This window comes from Staurois parvus, unplaced genomic scaffold (assembly GCF_062004578.1).
Source record: "Staurois parvus isolate SC_StPar_1 unplaced genomic scaffold, SC_StPar_1.0 ptg000256l, whole genome shotgun sequence".
Taxonomy (NCBI): domain Eukaryota; kingdom Metazoa; phylum Chordata; class Amphibia; order Anura; family Ranidae; genus Staurois; species Staurois parvus.
Window position 1 is genome coordinate 250,672 of NW_028318052.1, and position 19,216 is coordinate 269,887.

At 49.6% G+C, this 19,216-nt stretch overlaps 1 pseudogene; it reads left to right on the forward strand.

Moving 5' to 3' along the window:
* The first annotated feature begins 3,333 nt into the window (after positions 1 to 3,333).
* On the forward strand, positions 3,334 to 8,872 carry LOC149459496 (uncharacterized; annotated as a pseudogene).
* The last annotated feature ends 10,344 nt before the right edge of the window (positions 8,873 to 19,216 follow it).

Here is a 19,216-nt window from a genome sequence, read left to right on the forward strand (position 1 = left end):
GAGAACCTGCCTTCCGTGGTTCAGCCTGGTGCCTCGGCACCCGCACTTCAGCCTGATGCCTGTACCCGGCCGGATGCCTGTCTTCAGCCGGATGCCTGTCTTCAGCCGGATGCCTGTCTTCAGCCGGATGCCTGTCTTCAGCCGGATGCCTGTCTTCAGCCGGATGCCTGTCTTCAGCCGGATGCCTGTCTTCAGCCGGATGCCTCCACTCAGCCGGATGCCTCCACTCAGCCGGATGCCTCCACTCAGCCGGATGCCTCTACCCAGCATGATGAACTGATCCAGCCTGATGATCCTATTAGGCCAGTTGACTCGATGCCCGCTGCTGATCCAGATGATCCGGTACCTGATCCGGTGCCCGCTGTCGTGCCAATTGACTCTGAGCCCGCTGTCGTACCTGGTGACTCGGTGCCCACTGCCTTGCCAGATGACGGAGTGCCCGCTGGCGAGCCAAATGACCTGATGCCTGGTGACCCAGTTCCCGCTGTCATACCTGGTGACCTGATGCCCGCTGTCGAGCCAGACGATCCAATGCCTGGTGACCCGGTGCCAACTGCCTTGCCAGATGATGCGGTGCCCGCTGACAAGCCAAATGACCTGATGCCTGGTGACCCAGTGCCCGCTGTCATACCTGGTGACCCGATGCCCGCTGTCGAGCCAGACAATCCGGTACCTGATGACCCGGTGCCAATTGACTCAGAGCCCACTGTCGTGCCTGGTGACTTGGTGCCCACTGTCTTGCCAGATGACGCGGTGCCCGCTGTTGAGCCAAATGACCCGATGCCTGGTGACCCGATGTCGCTGTCCAGCCAGACGATCCAATGTCTGACCCAGTGCCCGCGGTCATACCAGTTGACTCGGAGCCCACTGCCTTGCTAGATGACGCGGTGCCCGCTGTCGAGCCAAATGACCTGATGCCTGGTGACCCGATGCCCGCTGTCCAGCCAGACGATCCAATGTCTGACCCAGTGCCAGCGGTCATGCCAGTTGACTCGGAGCCCACTGTCGTACCTGGTGACTCGGTGCCCGCCGCTCCGCCTGGGGGCCCGAGACCTGTCGCTCCGCCTGGGGGTCCGGCGCCCGTCGCTCCGCCTGGGGGCCCGAGACCTGTCGCTCCGCCTGGGGGTCCGGCGCCCGCCGCTCCGCCTGGGGATCAGGCACTCGCCGCTCCGCCTGGGGGCCTGAGACCTGTCGCTCCACCTGGGGGCCTAAGACCTGTCGCTTTGCCTGGGGGCCTGAGACCCGCCGCTCCGCCTGGGGGTCCGGCGCCCGCCGCTATGCCTGGGGGCCTGAGACCTGTCGCTCCGCCTGGGGGTCCGGCGCCCGCCGCTCCGCCTGGGGGCCCGAGACCTGTCGCTCCGCCTGGGGGTCCGGCGCCCGCCGCTCCGCCTGGGGGTCCGGCGCCCGCCGCTCCACCTGGGGGTCCGGCGCCCGCCGCTCCGCCTGGGGGTCCGGCGCCCGCCGCTCCGTCTGGGGGCCCGAGACCTGTCGCTCCGCCTGGGGGCCCGAGACCTGTTCGCTCCGCCTGGGGGTCCGGCGCCCGCCGCTCCGCCTGGGGGCCCGAGACCTGTTGCTCCGCCTGGGGTCCGGCGCCTGTCGCTCCGCCTGGGGTCCCGAGACCTGTCGCTCCGCCTGGGGGCCCGAGACCTGTCGCTCCACCTGGGGGCCCGGCGCCCACCGCTCCGCCTGGGGGCCCGAGACCTGTCGCTCCGCCTGGGGGTCCGGCGCCCGCCGCTCCGCCTGCGGGCCCGAGACCTGTCGCTCCGCCTGGGGGTCCGGCGCCCGCCGCTCCGCCTGGGGGCCCGAGACCTGTCGCTCCGCCTGGGGGCCCGAGACCTGTCGCTCCGCCTGGGGGTCCGGCGCCCGCCGCTCCGCCTGGGGGCCCGATGCCCGTCGCCCCCGCCTGGGGGCCCGATGCCCGTTGCCCCCGCCTGGGGGCCCGATGCCAATCGCCCCCGCCTGGGGGCCCGGTGCCCGTGGCCCCTCCTGGGGGCCCGGTGCCCGTCGCCCCTCCTGGGGGCCCGGTGCCCGTCGCCCCTCCTGGGGGCCCGGTGCCCGTCGCCCCGCCTGGGGGCCCAGTGCCCGCTGCTTCGCCTGGTAATCCAATGTGCCTCTGCCCGGAGTCCAGCCCGATGTGCCTCTGCCCGGAGTCCAGCCCGGAGTGCCGCTGCCCTTTGTGCCGCTGCCCGGAGTCCTGCCCGGTGTGCCAGTCTTTGATATCCCGCCGGTTACCAGACCCGGGCGGTGGAACATTTTGCCCAGCTAGGACTGTTTGGAGCGTCCTGAGGCCGCTCCTTGAGGGGGGGGGTACTGTCAGGAATGGACTGGCCAGCAATGGTGGGACTCACCTGCCTTATGAGCTGCAGTACCAGGGCTGGCCAGCGGGTGCTCCCAGCAATCAGAGACTCAACCTTGCAGCCAGTCAAACACCTGGAACTGATTATACTGGTGTATTTAAGGGATGGCCAGACCTGCAGACTCTGCCTTGGTGTGTGTTTTTCCTGGGCCCTGTATCCTGTTCCTGCATCCTGTTCCTGTTCCTGTCTTGTTGCTGACCCTGCCTGATCTGACCTCTGCTGACTTCTCCTGCTCTGACCCCGGCTCGTTCCTGACCATCCCTCTGCCTGACCCTCTGTACCACGCTGCCTGCTACCTGCTGAACCTGGCTTGTGACCCCGACCATTCTCCGCTTGCTCCCCCTGTACCTACCTGCCCGATTGATATTGACCCAGCCTGCCTGATGACGCTTGCACTGTATGTACTGTTATCTGTGGGTGGTTTGGTTTGGTTCGTTTGCACTATGTTATGTTTTAGTATTGCACTGCGTTTATGTTTGTATTGTTAGTGTCAATAAATTATATTGTTTATAACATATCTGAAGTCTGCGTTTCCCTGCGTCAGTCACACACCTCTGGTCATACCCGGGAGCCCTGACAGTAGGAGCCAAAATATGGGTACAAGATGTGAAAGGTGTGCCTGCCCCTGCATAAGTAATAGCAGTTGGCAAGGACCGAACCCTGCTAATCATGAAACCTGGGATAGAAAAATGGGAATATGTTTCTCAGGAAAAATGTTATTTGAGAGAATAGAGCTGAAATTTGTTTCTGATTACAGATCAAGCTAAAACATGTTATCGTTTTTGGAATCCTTGGTATCGGGTGGTCGGCCACTTTATCTGTTGAAGCCTGGACACCAGGAACTAAAGTAACTGACACTCATCAAAGTAAGGTGGGGTGGAGATGGAAAAACTCAACTAAAAACTGGCAACAGGATTCTTTTTCTTGTCCTGCTAATCAAGCTTGCAATATTTTGAATATTACCTTCGATGGAAGTATGTGAGCTGGGGCTCCTGACCCAGCCAGAAGCGGATACTGTCCGACGTATGCATTGCATAAAGACAATAGAAAAGTGAATATAACGGCTCGAGTGAATGTTAGTTGTTGCCAACAATCTTCTCTCTTCCTTTTCCACAATAAGACTGTTCAAGACATTTTGTATAAGAACTGTACTAAGCACGGAACTAACTTTCTTTTTTATTTAAATGAGACTGAGGTGGTGACGTGTGCCAACAGCACAATCATACAAAGTAGAATTTGGTGGGCACAACATCTGGTTTTTGTTAACATTAATATGTCTCGTATTGATTCGGGTCATATCAAAAGACTCACATCTATTTGTGAAAAAGTGGGGCAACATACCCAAAAGACTATAATACATGCTCAAATTGTTTTTCCACGGTGTATGAACTGTCCAAAGTCTGCACATACTAAACGGGCATGGTAGGATACCATGCTTGGAGGTTATGGGATATTAACAGGGACTTTGAATGGTTTTGATATAGAAACATTAGCCAATAGATTACATAATGCTGGTAGCAAATTAAATGATGCTTTAACATTATAAGTTAGATGGATGCTGTCAGGGCTCCCGGGTATGACCAGAGGTGTGTGACTGACGCAGGGAAACGCAGGCTTCAGATAAGTTATAAACAATATAATTTATTAAAGACTAACAATACAAACATAAACGCAGTGCAATACTAAAACATAACACAGTGCAAACGAACCAAACCAAACCACCCACAGATAACAAAACATACAATGCAAGCGTCGTCAGGCAGGAGAATGGTCAGACAAAGCCAGGGATCAGAGCAGGAGAATGGTCAGACAAAGCCAGGGATCAGAGCAGGAGAATGGTCAGACAAGCCAGGGATTAGAGCAGGGTCAGCAATGAATCAGACAGGAGCAGGAACAGGAACAGGGTAGCAGGAACAGGATACAGGGCCCAGGAGAAACACACACCAAGGCAGAGTCTGCAGGTCTGGCCATCCCTTAAATACACCAGTATAAGCAGTTTCAGGTGTTTGGCTGGCTGCAAGGTTGAGTCTGTGATTGCTGGGAGCACCCGCTGGCCAGCCCTGGTACTGCAGCCCATAAGGCAGGTGAGTCCCACCATTGCTGGCCAGTCCATTCCTGACAGTACCCCCCCCTCAAGGAGCGGCCTCAGGACGCTCCAAACAGTCCTAGCTGGGCAAAATGTTCCACCGCCCGGGTCTGGTAACTGGCGGGATATCAAAGACTGGCACACCGGGCAGGACTCCGGGCAGCGGCACACCGGGCAGGACTCCGGGCAGAGGCCCATCGGGCAGAGGCACACCGGGCAGAGGCACATCGGGCTGGACTCCGGGCAGAGGCACATCGGGCTGGACTCCGGGCAGAGGCACATCGGGCTGGACTCCGGGCAGAGGCACATCGGGCTGGACTCCGGGCAGAGGCACATCGGATCACCAGGCGAAGCAGCAGGCAGCGGGCCACCAGGCGGAGCAGCGGGCCACCAGGCGGAGCAGCAGGCAGCGGGCCCCCAGGTGGGGCGACAGGCATCGGGCCCCCAGGCGGGCGACAGGCATCGGGCCCCCAGGCGGAGCGGCGGGCGCCGGGCCCCCAGGAGGGGCGACGGGCATCGGGCCCCCAGGTGGGGCGGCGGGCGCCGGACCCCCAGACGGAGCGACAGGTCTCGGTCCCCCAGGCAGAGCGACAGGTCTCAGGCCCCCAGGCGGAGCGACAGGTCTCGGGCCCCCAGGCGGAGCGGCGGGCGCCGGGCCCCCAGGCGGAGCGACAGGTCTCGGGCCCCCAGGCGGAGCGACAGGTCTCGGGCCCCCAGGCGGAGCGACAGGTCTCAGGCCCCCAGGCGGAGCGGCGGGCGCCGGACCCCCAGGCGGAGCGACGGGCGCCGGACCCCAGGCAGAGCGACAGGTCTCGGGCCCCCAGGCGGAGCGGCGGGCGCCGGACCCCCAGGCGGAGCGACAGGTCTCGGGCCCCCAGGCGGAGCGACAGGTCTCGGGCCCCCAGGCGGAGCGACAGGTCTCGGGCCCCCAGGCGGAGCGACAGGTCTCAGGCCCCCAGGCGGAGCGGCGGGCGCCGGACCCCCAGGCGGAGCGACGGGCGCCGGACCCCAGGCGGAGCGACAGGTCTCAGGCCCCCAGGCGGAGCGACAGGTCTCAGGCCCCCAGGCGGAGCGGCGGGCGCCAGACCCCCAGGCGGAGCGACAGGTCTCGGGCCCCCAGGCGGAGCGGCGGGCACCAAGTCACCAGGCACGACAGTGGGCTCCGAATCAACTGGCATGACCGCTGGCACTGGGTCAGACATTGGATCGTCTGGCTGGACAGCGGGCATCGGGTCACCAGGCATCGGGTCATTTGGCTCGACAGCGGGCACCGCGTCATCTGGCAAGGCAGTGGGCTCCGAGTCAACTGGTATGACCGCGGGCACTGGGTCAGGCATTGGATCGTCTGGCTGGACAGCGGGCATCGGGTCACCAGGCATCGGGTCATTTGGCTCAACAGCGGGCAAAGCGTCATCTGGCAAGACAGTGGGCACCAAGTCACCAGGCACGACAGTGGGCTCTGAGTCAATTGGCACCGGGTAATCAGGTACCGGATTGTCTGGCTCGACAGCGGGCATCGGGTCACCAGGTATGACAGCGGGCACTGGGTCACCAGGCATCAGGTCATTTGGCTCGCCAGCGGGCACCGCGTCATCTGGCAAGGCAGTGGGCACCGAGTCACCAGGTACGACAGCGGGCTCAAAGTCAATTGGCACGACAGCGGGCACCGGATCAGGTACCGGATCATCTGGATCAGCAGCGGGCATCGAGTCAACTGGCCTAATAGGATCATCAGGCTGGATCAGTTCATCATGCTGGGTAGAGGCATCAGGCTGAGTGGAGGCATCAGGCTGAGTAGAGGCATCAGGCTGAGTAGAGGCATCAGGCTGAGTAGAGGCATCAGGCTGAGTAGAGGCATCCGGCTGAGTAGAGGCATCAGGCTGAGTAGAGGCATCCGGCTGAGTAGAGGCATCCGGCTGAGTAGAGGCATCCGGCTGAGTAGAGGCATCCGGCTGAAGAGAGGCATCCGGCTGAAGAGAGGCATCCGGCTGAAGAGAGGCATCAGGCCGGGTACAGGCATAAGGCCGGATACAGGCATCAGGCTGGGTACAGACCTCAGGCTGAAGTGCGGGTGCCGAGGCACCAGACTGAACCACGGAAGGCAGGTTCTCCGGTTTGGATACTGGCAGGATGGTATTGGTTGGAAAGAATTTTCGCTTTTTTCTGGTTTTAACTACTGGAGCACTGCAAGTAAACGCAGGTCTGCAAACGAATGGAGCAGCTGGAGACAGAGAAGAGCTGGAGGATGGAACAGAGGAGGGAGCTGTTGCTACAGAGGGCTTTTTTACAGGGTTAAAGGCAGGATAGGTGCAGCGAGTGGGAACAGGGTACTGACATGCGGTAGATAGCAGGGCAGGAGGAGCTGTTGGGAATGCAGGAATAGAGCTTTGAGGAAATAGATTAGAAGCAGGACTGGGTTTTTGTAAGCTGACTGAGGCTGGGTGCAACAAATCTGTCCATGTCTGCAGTATGGGTTGAACAAAGCTGAGCTTACACAAAGCCTGTCTGACCAAAGACTGCACTGCGTTTATACAATCTCGTAGTATCTGTGGTGAACATGCAGCATAATGCTCCAGAAAGTAATCCACATCATCCTCTAATAACCATACCAGGGACTCTACCTGGTCGGCACTAAATGGCGGCAAAAATTCATCCCTGCATTCGGGGGTACCAGATGAAACCAACTCCGCACAAACCTGAATCAATGGCTGCACCTCAGAGAATTCTGTGCCCTGATCTACTAGAACATGAGCGAGCCGTATACATTCTAGCAGTTCATCCCTGGGATACTCTTTCAGAGTCTGATAAGCATACTCTCTGTCAAACACTAGCAGATATAAATACACAACCTCATCAAGATCCATCCTTCCCATCAACAAACCAAGATGGCTTCCCTGTGCAGCCACTTCTGGTCAGGATTGGCCTTGGTGTAATGTCAGGGCTCCCGGGTATGACCAGAGGTTTGTGACTGACGCAGGGAAACGCAGGCTTCAGATAAGTTATAAACAATATAATTTATTAAAGACTAACAATACAAACATAAACGCAGTGCAATACTAAAACATAACACAGTGCAAACGAACCAAACCAAACCACCCACAGATAACAAAACATACAATGCAAGCGTCGTCAGGCAGGCCGGGATCAACAACAGGAGGTGAGAACGTATAGGGTTAAGCAGGAGAATGGTCAGACAAAGCCAGGGATCAGAGCAGGAGAATGGTCAGACAAAGCCAGGGATCAGAGCAGGAGAATGGTCAGACAAAGCCAGGGATCAGAGCAGGAGAATGGTCAGACAAAGCCAGGGATCAGAGCAGGAGAATGGTCAGACAAAGCCAGGGATCAGAGCAGGGTCAGCAACGAATCAGACAGGAGCAGGAACAGGAACAGGATACAGGGCCCAGGAGAAACACACACCAAGGCAGAGTCTGCAGGTCTGGCCATCCCTTAAATACACCAGTATAAGCAGTTTCAGGTGTTTGGCTGGCTGCAAGGTTGAGTCTGTGATTGCTGGGAGCACCCGCTGGCCAGCCCTGGTACTGCAGCCCATAAGGCAGGTGAGTCCCACCATTGCTGGCCAGTCCATTCCTGACAGATGCCCACTATATGGCAGCCAGTGTAGATACTATAATGGCCGATTTATAAGCTGTTTCTAATATATTCAATTATGGTTTTGATTAAAATTTTGCTAATTTTGTAAATTGGACAGTATGTTCACTGCAAACTATATATCAACAATAACAGAAAGGAGTTTTTCAGGCCATGCTGATGGCCGGAAATGAACAAATATGGAGGACCGTGTTTAATCAATCGATTGATCCAAAGTTTTGGGTACATTTGGAATCTCAGAAGATGGTTTGCAATGACACATTCTGTTCGGGAACAATCCATATGTATAATGTGACCAAATCTAGTGAAATGTGCAAATTTGTGGTAATGCCTTTGATTCTAGGAGTTCCCAGAGATTTACATTATTGGGCTCCAGAATTTTATGGCACATGTGGATGGTGAAAATAGAATGCATGATCTTTCCTTCTGTGATAATACTTTAGAGGGAAAGATATGTAAGTTGCTGTCTGCTGTATATGAACATTGTTTATTGCAAAATACTGTAAATATTTGTAAATGAACAATTTTATTTTTGACATATAAATATATGATTGAAATTGCACCCCAAACTGTCTGTATGATCACAAACGTGCCCGCCGTACCGAATATGCAAGTCCCCTTTTCAGGGTGTGTAAGTAATATGACAACAGTACACTGGGAAAATGAAATTTTTATTTTAAAAGCAGACACTGAAGTGGATGTACAGACATATTGGAGACATATTAGTTTAGAAGTGCCTAATTGGGATTTTAGCCTATTAAAGTTGGAAAAGATTATTAGCCAATCATCTGAAGTTAAGAAACATATATTAAATTGCTAAACAAATCAATTGCATTGCATATACAGTTGTGTCCAAAATTATTCAACCCCCAATGCTGTAAAGGGGTTTAGGGACTATAGTGTACATTTGGAATTGTATTCAGAATCAAATCCTACAAGGACGTTGTAACTACCCAAATGCAACTAAAATGACATCAATTGTTTATGTAATACAGTAGTAAATGGTTCTTATGTGGTTTCTTCATTGCCACAATTATTCAACCCCTTAAAGACTACCACTCTGAAGAACAGAGGTTCATACAGGTGCTTTCCATCAGGTATTGAAAACACCTGTGGATGTCACCGAGCAGCAATCAAGCATAATAAGCACCAATTAGGCAGCTTTAAAATGACTGTGATACTCAGCTCCTTCTAGACATTTACTGGTGTGGTTACAAACATGGTGAAGGCAAGAGAATGGTCCAGGAAGACAAGAGAAGAGGTGATTTCTCTTCACAGGAAGGGCAATGGCTATAAGAAGATTGCAAAGATGTTAAACATACCAAGAGACACCTTAGGAAGCATCATTCGCAAATTCAAGGCAAAGGGCACTGTTGAAACGCTACCTGGTCGTGGCAGAAAGAAGATGCTGACTTCGACTGCTGTGCGCTACCTGAAGCGTAGAGTGGAGAGAAGTCCCCGTGTGACTGCTGAGGAACTGAGAAAAGATTTGTCAGATGTGGGTACAGAAGTTTCAGCCCAGACAATAAGACGCACACTGCGTAATGAAGGCCTCCGTGCCAGAACTCCCAGGCGTACCCCCTTGCTGTCTCCAAAGAATAAGAAGAGTCGACTGCAGTATGCCAAAAGCCATGTGGACAAACCACAAAAGTTGTGGGATAGTGTTCTGTGGACTGATGAAACAAAATTAGAACTGTTTGGGCCCATGGATCAACGCTATGTTTGGAGGAGGAAGAACAAGGCCTATGATGAAAAGAACACCTTGCCTACTGTGAAGCATGGTGGAGGGTCAATCATGCTTTGGGGCTGTTTTGCTTCTGCAGGTACAGGGAAGCTTCAGCGTGTGCAAGGTACCATGAATTCTCTTCAGTACCAGGAGATATTGGATGGAAACGTGATGCAGTCCGTCACACACCTGAGGCTTGGGAGACGTTGGACCTTTCAACAGGACAATGATCCCAAGCATACCTCCAAGTCCACTAGAGCATGGTTGCAGAGGAAAGGCTGGAACATTTTGGAGTGGCCATCGCAGTCACCAGACTTAAATCCGATTGAGAACCTCTGGTGGGACTTAAAGAAAGCAGTTGCAGTGCGCAAGCCTAAGAATGTGACTGAACTGGAGGCCTTTGCCCATGAAGAATGGGCGAAGATACCCGTAGATCGCTGCAAGACACTTGTGTCAAGCTATGCTTCACGTTTAAAAGCTGTTATAACTGTAAAAGGATGCTGTACTAAGTACTAAGATTGAATGTCACTTGGGGGTTGAATAAAACTGATAATGCTGTGAGCACAGAAAAGACATTTGTGGTTATTTCATTATAACTGTTATGTTATATTTGTCTGACCTACAAGTGCCTCTTTAATGTAAATGTAAGCAAGATGACTGAATGATCAAAAGCAATGTCAAACTGGCCAAAACACTCAATTTCAGTGGGGGTTGAATAATTTTGGACACAACTGTAATAGGGACTACTATTGTTAAAGATAAGCTTGTCAAGGTGGGCTCTAGCATAGCTGATGCAACTTCCAACCATTGGTGGGATTTATTTACTGGTTATTCTCCTTCTGCAACACGAGTCTTGAATTTTCTGATACACCCTGTATTGGTTATGTCTATTGTGGTAATTCTATTATCACTTTGGAATTGTTTCATGGCTTATAAATTGTTTTGTAAAAAACCAAGAGTATTGATGGTGACATATGGAACCTAAGTGTTCAATTAAGGACCGATTGTGATACGAGTGTGACAAGTTTGTATAAGAGTGAATGTATAGATTATAATTGAACACTTGGTTTCCTTATTACCGGAATAACAGGTTATTACAGTTCTTGGTTTTGCACTGTTACAGGTATAACAGGTTATTACAGTTCAGATTCGTTTGTGCAGAAGGGAATGAAACTTGTTTTATCTGGAATTAAGATAAAATTGTTATGAGATGGGGCACACCGTGAGAACAAACAACTGAGCATGAACCCATGCCATGTTCACACGCTGGAACTTATCTACTGCGCAGATACACACGTGAAATAACAATTTTGTCTTATAAGAAGGGGGGATTTCTGAGGAGAAAACGGGACTTAATCTTGGTGCGACAGACGTGTCTTGCGGTGTTTTCTCCCGGTTTCCTCCTCGCTGATTGCTGGAAGTCCCCCCAATCAAGGCGAAGGGTGATGCTACATTATCCGGTGATGTATTGATGCTTACTCTTTATGATTTATTCTATATATGATTAGCTATAACCTGTAATAGGAAATATTAAATATCAATAAATATACTTTTTTTATTTTACCTAAAAAGACTTAGTCTTTGCCTATCTAGTATGATAGTGAGTGAGTTGCAGACTTAATTTTGAGCAGGTAAAACAATTGCTGAATCTTGGCTTCATTCTTCACATGACTGAGCTATTAATATTCCTGGCTCTCTTTTGGAGAGACAGGGTAAAAAGGAAAAGTAGTGGTGTCTGTCTCTATGTGAGAAGTATCTCAGAGCAAGTGTGAAAGAGGACTTGGTTGATGGAGAGTGTGATGAGGCTGAAGCTTTATGAGTGGAACTGCACATGGTGGTGCGTACTACAAAGGTAATCATTGGAGTTTTATAGGCCTCCCAGTGTTAATGAGGAGGTGGAGACTCAGCTCCTTGAACAGATTGAAAGGGCTTCAAGGACTGGAACAGTGATAATAATGGGGGATTTTAACTACCCAGAAATTGATTGGAGTAATGGTACTGCAGGAACAGTTAAAGGGCAAAAAGTTATGAACCTACTACAGGACAAGTTTATGGTATAGTTCATAGAGGCTCCAATTAGAAATGCTCTGCTGGACCTGGCAATCTCAACCCATTCAGAGCTTATTACGAATGTCCATATGAAAGAACATTTGGGTAGCAGTGACCATAACATGATTTCATTTATTGTTAGTTGAAAACAGTAAGCACATACGGGAAAAATAAAAATGCTCAATTTTAAGAGGGCTAATTTTCCAAGACTGAGAGCTGCTTTCCAAGACTTAGACTGGGAGGGAATATTGGCATCGATGAACACAACAGAAATGGGAATTCTTCTAAAAGACTTTATGTGAACACACTGCAAAATATATTCCCATGGGCAGCAAGTTTAAAAGGCTAAAACGTAAACCTATATGGCTTACGGCCAAAGTTAAAAAAGCTATAGATAATAAGAAAAGAGCTTTTATTAATTATAAAAATGAAGGAACGCTATCATAGTTTAAACATTACAAAGAATAGAACATAATATGCAAAAATGAAATAAAGGCCGCAAAAATTGAAAACGAACGACAGATTGCAACAGATAGCAGGACAAACCCCCCAAAATTTCAAATATATTAATAGTAAAAAGGTCAGGACCAAGCATGTAGGCCCTTTACAAAATAATCTAGAGTGCGTGACTTGGGACAAAAAGAAGGCAAATTTATTAAATACCTTCTTCAGCTCTGTGTATAAAAAGGAGTATGGGGGAGATCTTTTCCATAATGGGCATGGTATTGACACAGCTCCAGATGATCCACATTGGCTCACAATTGATATGATCCAGAAATATTTAGACAGAAAAAAAGTAGAATAAAGCACCTGGACCGGATGGCATACACCCATGGGTCCTTGGAGAATTGAACTCTGTCATTTCAAATCCATTGTTTCTAATTTTTAGGGACTCTTTAATGACTGGTATAGTACAACTGGATTGACGGAAGGCCAATGTGGTAACAACATTTAAAAAGGGGTCAAAATCTTTACTAAGTATAGACCTGTTAGTTTAACATCTATAGTTTGGAAGATACTGGAGAGTTTAATAAAAGACCACATAGATGAGTTCTTGCTGGGAAAAAATATATCAAGCATCAGAAAGCATGGATTCATGAAAGACAGAAGTTGTCAAACAAATCTGATTTCTTTTTATGAGGGGGTGAGCAAAACCTTGGACAGAGGGGTGGCGGTGGACGTGGTATACTTGGATTTTGCAATAGTGTTTTCCAGATTTCCCCACACATAGCTTGTGTGTAAGGTAAAGTCTACAGGCTTGGAAAAATCCGTATGTAAATGGATAGAAAACTGGCTAAAAGATCGTATTCCGAGAGTAGTGGTTAATGATTCATACTCTGAATGGTCTAGGGTTGTTAGTGTTGTACCACAAGGTTCAGTGTTGGGACCCTTATTTTTTAATATATCTATAAACAATATAGGGTCTGGTATTAAAAATTCCAATTCTAGGTGAGAAGAGAGTCTCTACCAGGTTCTATACATATATCATTCCCACTTGCAGGTGGGGGGGTCACTCCGTCTGCTGAGGGGTCTTGAGCAAAGAGCCAATCACCACACGTATAAAAATTCCAATTCGGTCTTTGCAGATTACACCAAGCTTTATAGTGGAATAATGTCCTTACAGGATGTCTCCAATTTACAAGTCGACCTCAATGTACTGTTTAATTGGGCAACTATGTGGCAAATGAGATTTAATGTTGATAAATGTAAGGTTATACACTTGGGGGCTAAGAATATGAATGCATCATACATACTAGGGGGAGTAGAACTGGGGGAATCAATGGTGAAGGATTAGAGAGTTCTGGTAGATCACAATCTCAATAATGGCATGCAATGTCAAGCTGCAGTTTTTATAGTGAGCAAAATCCTCTCTTGTATTAAAAGAGGTATAGACTCCCGAGAGAGAGATATAATTTTACCCCTGTACATATCATTAGTAATGCCTCATCTGGAATATGCAGTTCAATTTTGGGCACCAATTCACAAAAAGAACATTGGGGAACTGGAGAAAGTGCAGAGAAAGGCAACCAAACTGATAAGAGGTATGGAGGAGCTCAGCTATGATTACAGGAACTGAATTTATTCTCTCTTGAGAAGAGGAGATTAAGGGGGGATATGATCAACATGTAAAAATACATCAGTGGTTCATATGGTGAACTCGGTGTAGAGTTATTAACCTTGAGGTCATCACAGAGGACAAGGGGACACTCTTTACGTCTGGAGGAGAAGAAATTTAATCCCTAAACACGGAAAGGTTTCTTCACAGTAAGATCTGTGAAAATGTGGAATAGACTCCCTCAAGAGTTGGTTCTGGCCAGCTCTGTGGATTGCTTTAAAAAAGGCCTGGATTCTTTCTTGGATACACAGAATATAACTGGTCACTAACATTTATATGTAAAGTTGATCCAGGGAATATCTGATTGCCTCTCGGGGGGGAGGGGGGGAATCAGGAAGGAATGTTTTCCCCTGCAAGAGCAAATTAGATCATGCTTTGCTGGTTTTTTTGCCTTCCTCTGGATCAACTGTGGGTATAGGAGTATAACTTTTTTTTCTATGGTTGAACTGGATAACTTTTTGTCTTTTTTCAGCCAAACGAACTATGTAACTATGAGCCAGGTTGGTAATAGTTGGGCAGATCAGGCATAGACTGTAGGCAGCAGAATAGTTGGGTCACAGGCCGCGGAGGATTAATCAGACAGGAACAGGAGGCAGAAGAAGAATACAAAGACAAGCTGGGGTCAGGGCAGGTAGCAGACAAGCAGAGGTCAGGAACAAGACGGATCAGTATTAGCGGTCAGGCACAAGAATACAGAACAACACACAGAAACTTTAGACCAAACAGCAATGAGATAATACTGCAGCCTGTTTAAATGGCCCATTTGGAGCCAGCATTAGTGACTGGCATGCTCCTGAATTCACGAGTGTGTTCGCACGTGCGTGCGCCTATGCCTATGTCCCTGCACATTGGCCTGGTCAGTTGCTGTCTGCGCATGTGCATATTTATGCCCCATGAATTTTCACCTGTATTATGGGCAAGCCTTCCCTGACAATCTTTCAACCGTTACCCATCTTGTTGCCCTCCACTTATTTTTAAAAAGTCCATACCCTTCTTACCAAATTTATTTGAATGAACAAAAAGCCTTGCCTCTGCTGCTGCCTTCTGACTTTCCTTTAAACAATTTGGGGGTCTGGCGATCTCAGAACTTCATAAATACTATCAGGCAATGCACCTTTGGCCACCTCATTGATTGGTGTCATCATGTGGAGATTAAACTTTGACCGTGTCTAGACAAGACTCAAAGCTCTTCACTGCTCTGCCGCTTGCTCTGGTGCTACAGAGACCTTCCACCGACTCTGAGGATATTTCCATTGGTGGGAACCACTGCACATATCTGTTTTCAAGTGTTTATGACAACTGACCTGCCCTCTGTGCATTCTCTGTTATTCCCCATCCTGGGTAATCCAGCCTTTGTTCCAGGCCATCAAGACAGCACTTTCAGATTGTTGTCCTCTACCGGTCGATTCCAGGCCTCTCACTTTTTAGTGCCCAGAGAATGGCCTTCTATTTTCTGTCTAACAGATCCAAGGGGATCTTTCCGCTTAGATTCCTGGAGGATGGGTCAGTTGCACCACTTTTTATGTCTTTTTGGGAGCCTAGCCACATACAGGAGCTCAGCACTTCCCTCTAGTGGAACAAATCCCCATAAAGTCTGAACCTTGGACAAATGTATCGTCCATCCAGGACGCAACCAGGTGATTTCACCTGCCTACTGTCACATACCCCCCCCTCTTGTTTCAACCTTGGGGTTGTAACACCAGTAACCAGGCAGGCATGAACCCGGGATAAAGCATCCACATTTCCTATCTGAACACCAGGGCGATGCTTTACCATGAAGGTAAATTCTTGTAGGGCCAGAAACCACCTATTTACCCTTCCTTTGGTCTCCTTATTTTGAGCCATCCATTTCAAGTGAGTGTGATCCGTGATCAGGTCAAAATGTCTGCCTAGCAGATAGTACCGAAGGGAATCTAGGGCCCACTTTACCGCTAAACACTCCTTCTCAATCGTGGCGTAATTTTCCTCGTGAGATTTTAGCTTTCTGCTAAGGTAAATTACCGGGTGCTCCTCCCCCTTCCAAACCTGGGACAGCACTGCTCCTAAGCCAACAATGGATGCATCTGTCTGGACCACAAAGTCTTTTGAGAACTCTGGTGAGTATAGCACTGGCTGGCTACATAAGGCCCTTTTTAAAGACTGGAAGGCTGCTTCAGCCTCTGGGGACCATTTAACCATGACCGACTCCTTCCCTTTTGTCAGGTTGGTTAGGGGCACTGCCAGAGAAGCAAAATGGGGGAATCGCCGATAGTTGCCAGCAATTCCTAGAAAAGCCCGTACCTGCTTCTTGTTGTTTGGGCGTGGCCAACTCTGTATGGCTTTAACTTTGTTGATCTGGGGTTTTATTACTCCTCTCCCAATAGTGTACCCAAGGTACTTGGCCTCTTCCTGTCCAATAGTACACTTCTTTGGGTTGGCCGTAAACCCAGCTTTCTGTATTGAGTCTAGTACAGCCTGAACTTTTGGTAAATGTGAGGCCCAATCTGTGCTATAGACAATCACATCATCCAGGTAAGCTGAAGCATACTTCTGATGGGGGCGAAGAATTTGATCCATTTTGCGCTGAAAGGTGGCCGGTGCATTCTGTAACCCGAACGGCATTCTTCTGTACTGGAATGACCCGTCCAGGGTTACAAATGCAGTCTTCTCCTTTGCTGACTTAGCTAAGGGAATCTGCCAATAATCTTTTGTCAAATCGAGCATTGTCATGTACCGGGCTGCTCCCAGTCGGTCGATTAGTTCATCTATCCTTGGCATGGGGTAGGTGTCAAATTTTGTAACTTTAACTGTCGAAAGTCGTTACAAAATCGCCAGCTCCCATCTGGTTTGGGCACCAATACTATGGGGCTGGATCAGTCACTCTGGGACTCCTCTATCACCCCCAAATCCAGCATTCTCCGTACTCCCCCACGTATTGCCTCCCGCCGGGCCTCTGGGATTCTATAGGGTTTTAGTTTTACCCTTTTACCCAATGGGGTGATAATGTCATGCTCCACCCCCAAGGTTTGTCCCGGCAGCTCAGAAAAAAACGTCTGTGTTGCGGAGCACAAACTCTTTAGCTTCCTGTTTTTGAGTTGTAGACAGCGTGACTGCTATTCCAACCTCCGGAACCAAGCAGTCAGATGGTGCTGGTGGCAAAGCCTCAGCAACTAGGGATTCCCTGTCCCTCCAGGCCTTTAACAGATTAATGTGGTAGATCTGTTCAGGTTTTCACCTTCCTGGTTGTCTGACCCTGTAATTCACCTCGCTCACTCTCTCAATTACCTCATATGGGCCATGCCATTTGGCCAGGAATTTGCTTTCAACTGTAGGGATTAGCACTAGCACTCTATCTCCTTCGGCAAACGACCTGCCTGGGCCCCCCGATTGTACACCCTCTGCTGCGCTAACTGTGCTTGGGCCAAATGTTCCTTTACGATAGGCATTACCTGGGCAATTCTATCTTGCATTTGAGCGACGTGCTCAATCACACTCCGGTGGGGAGAACTCCCACTTTCCCAAGTTTCCTTGGCAATATCTAACAGTCCCCTTGGGTGTCTCCCATAGAGCAACTCAAAAGGTGAAAACCCTGTAGAGGACTGGGGTACCTCCCGGATGGCAAACATCAAATAGGGTATTAAATAATCCCAACCCTTTCCATCCTTATCTACCACCTTCTTTAGCATTTGTTTCAGGGTTTTGTTGAACCTTTCAACCAACCCGTTGGTTTGGGGATGATACATAGAGGTGCGCAATTGTTTTACCTTGAACAGTTTGCACAGCTCTTTCATCACCCGGGACATAAAGGGGGTTCCCTGGTCCGTAAGCAGTTCCTTCGAAATACCCACTTGGCTGAAAACGAGAAATAGCTCCTTAGCTATCATCTTGGCAGAGGTATTTCGGAGCGGAATTGCCTCTGGATAGCGGGTGGCATAGTCGAGTATGACCAACATGTACTGATGCCCCCTAGCGGACTTCACTAGCGGACCTACCAAATCCATTGCAATCTTTTCAAAAGGGACCTCAATGATGGGAAAAGGTACAAGTGGACTACGGAAATGGGGCATAGGGGCCGACTTCTGACACACAGGGCAAGAGTAACAGTAATTTTCTATCTCCTTAATGACCCCAGGCCACTAGAACCGCTGCAATACTCTTTCCCGTGTTTTCTCTGCCCCCAAATGACCCCCAAGGATGTGTCCATGGGCCAACTCCAACACAAACTTCCTGTAAGGTTTGGGCACCTCCAGTTGCTCAATGGTTTCTTCTGCCCCTTGAGCGACTCGATAGAGTAGGTCCCTTTCCACAAGGAAGTATGGATAAGCACAAGTTTTCTCGGGGCTCACTAGTTCGCCATCTAGTTTTACCACATTTTCCCATGCTGTTATCAGTGTGGGGTCTTTCAACTGTTCGGTGGCAAAATTTTCCCTATGCACCTCTAAGTCTGAAAACTCATCTGAAGAGGCGGGTGTGGCAAACTTGCTCATCCTTGTTGGAGCGGAGTCCCCCTTTACACTCTGCTTTTCAGTGTTCTATCTGTTTATCTGAGGCATTTTCAAATCACTCCTCACATCCCCCCTGCATTCCTGTGAGGCAGACTTTATCTCCTGGCAAATGGTGTGAGACAACCAGGAAGACATGAGAAGTGGAGCCATCCAGTCTGAATGAGGTGTCATTTTTATCACCCAAAACTATGTAAGCCCACTCATTATCAAACCAACCAGAATAAGTGCACAGTCCTCAGGTCAACTGTATGGTTCATATCACGGGATATGAGCTAGTAATTTAGTGTAGAGTTCCCCAATGACCACTCCCAAAATGGGTAGTCAGAGCCCCCCTTCCCCTGAGAGGGACCCTTGAAGACTTTTAAGTGAGTTAGAGAAACTCTCACACACACACACACAGGGATCTCCCAGCAACATCGTAACAAGGGGAGATCAAAGAAGCTTTCTGCTCACAACTTGAATTTGCTAAAACCAGGCAAGGCAAGTAACTTATCCTGTATTTTCCCGCTATTCTATGTTTGCTGTGTCTTTGTATACATATATATATTTTTGTGATATCTCTTTGTACATATTTATTTTGCATCCAACGCTTTTAGTAATAAATCTTTCTTTCTGAAAGTGTTAAACTGTTTCTAAGCGCTTACTTGCAATTCACGAATCCCTGCCTTTGAAGAGACGCTACTGTTTGTATATCTCTGTATAGCAGGTCCGCGGGCCGTGCTATATAGACCAATATTTCAATCATTATAGTGTATATTTAGTAACGGGAGTTTCCCAGTCTCCGACAAA